This window comes from Etheostoma spectabile, unplaced genomic scaffold (genome assembly GCF_008692095.1).
Source record: "Etheostoma spectabile isolate EspeVRDwgs_2016 unplaced genomic scaffold, UIUC_Espe_1.0 scaffold00010989, whole genome shotgun sequence".
Lineage (NCBI taxonomy): Eukaryota > Metazoa > Chordata > Actinopteri > Perciformes > Percidae > Etheostoma > Etheostoma spectabile.
In genome coordinates this window covers 22425-24320 of record NW_022603885.1, presented here as the reverse complement: position 1 = coordinate 24320, position 1896 = coordinate 22425, and the positions used below count along the sequence as shown (strand labels likewise).

General features: G+C 30.3%; 1 non-coding gene across 1 annotated transcript; it reads right to left on the bottom strand.

Annotated features, from left to right (window-relative positions):
* Window positions 1–1488: 1488 nt before the first annotated feature.
* trnaa-agc (transfer RNA alanine (anticodon AGC)) lies at window positions 1489–1561 on the bottom strand. The gene has a single exon. It is a non-coding gene; the product is annotated as a tRNA-Ala (tRNA).
* Between the last annotated feature and the right edge of the window lie 335 nt (window positions 1562–1896).

Sequence of the window (1896 nt, the reverse complement as noted above, 5' to 3'; positions counted from 1 at the left end):
TCGCATGCTAAGCAAGCGCTCTACCATTGAGCTGATTCCCTTTTAAGCAAGAGTCATGGTATAGTATGTCAAAAATTCTTGAAAAGCATGGTATAGCATGTCAAAAAATTCTATAGTATGGTATGTCAAAAATTCAATAAAAGTATAGTATAGTATGACAAAATTCATGAAAGTTCATAAAAAGTCATAGGTATCATATGTCAAAAAAATCATAAAAGTCATAGTATACTTTGTCAAACTTCATAAAAAGTCATGACTAGTCAAGAATTCTTTAAAAAGTCTTAAAAAGTCATAGTAGTGTTGACATTTCATAAGTCATTGTTTAGTATGTCGAAAAAAACATAAATGTCATACTGTAGTATGTCAAAATATTGTTTTTAAATGTATAGTATAGTTGTCAAAAAATTCATAGAAAATCATAAAAGTCTTTGTATAGTCCAAAATATTCCTAAAAAGTTGTAGTGTAGTATGTCGTAAAGTGTAGTATGTCGTAAAGTCCAATTGATGGTTCTGTTGTGAAACAAGAAGAATCTAAGTCCTCTGGAGAATGCGGGCGTTGATCCTGCTACCTCTCGCATGCTAGCAAAGCGCTCGCCATTTGAGCTAATTCCCCTTTTAAAAAAAAGCATAGTATGTCAAATTCATAAAAGTCATAAAAAGTTATGATATTATTCAAAATTCGAAAAGATTCATAAAAAGTCATAGTATAGTATGTCAAAAATTCATAAAAATCATAAAAAGTCATATTATAGTATGTCAAAAAAATTATAGCATAGTATGTTGAAAAAATTTATAGTATAGGATGTCGAAATAGTCATAAAAATTATAGTATAATATGTCAAAATTCATATAACCATAGTATAGTAATGACAAAATATTCATAAAATGTCATAAAAAGTCCTAGTATAGTATGTCTAATATTCATAAAAGTCAAGTGTTATGTCATAAAAAGTCCAAATTTGTAGTTGTTGTTTTAAAACGAAGAAGCTAACCCCTCTGGAGAATGCGGGCATTGATCCCGCAACCTCTCGCATGCTAAGCAAGCGCTCTACCATTTGAGCTAATGCCCCTTCTCGATAAAGTCGGGGATAGTATGTCAAAAATCTTGAACAGTCATGGTATATCATGTCAAAATTCTTTGTATGGTATGTCATAAAATTCTAAAAGTCATAGTATAGTATGACAAAAAAATCATAAAATTCTACTATGTCAAATAATTCTTAAAAAGTCTTAAAAAGTCATAGTATGTTGAAATATTCATAAAGTCATGTTTAGTATGTCGAAAAAACAATAAAATATCATACTGTATATGTCAAAATTTTTTTTAAATGTATAGTATAGTTGTCAAAAAATTCATAAAAGTCATAAAAAGTCATTGTATAGTATGTCAAAATATTCCTAAAAAGTCGTAGTGTAGTGAAAGTGTAGTATGTCGTAAAGTCCAAATTTGTAGTTGTTGTTGTAAAACAAGAAGAATCTAAAGTCCTCTGGAGAATGCGGGCATTGATCCCGCTACCTCTCGCATGCTAAGCAAGCGCTCTACCATTTGAGCTAATTCCCCTTCTCAAAGAAATCGTAGTATGTTGAAAAAAGTCATAGTATAGCATGTAAAAAAATTCATACAAGTTTAGTATGTATGACAAAAAATCATGACAATCATAGTTTAGTATGACAAAAAATTACAGCTGTGTCATTTGGCCTGAACTTGGTGAAGTAAATAGAATCATCCATCAACCTTGCTGGGATTATTCCTTTTTAACCTGAGGTTCAACAATTGGTGAAAACTTCCTTTCCAGCACTTTGGAGAAAAAATCCACTAGTAATTGTGATCTCCATATTGATCAAGTATCATTTGGCCATAACCATGCTACTAAAATAGATTTTATCAAACCAGGT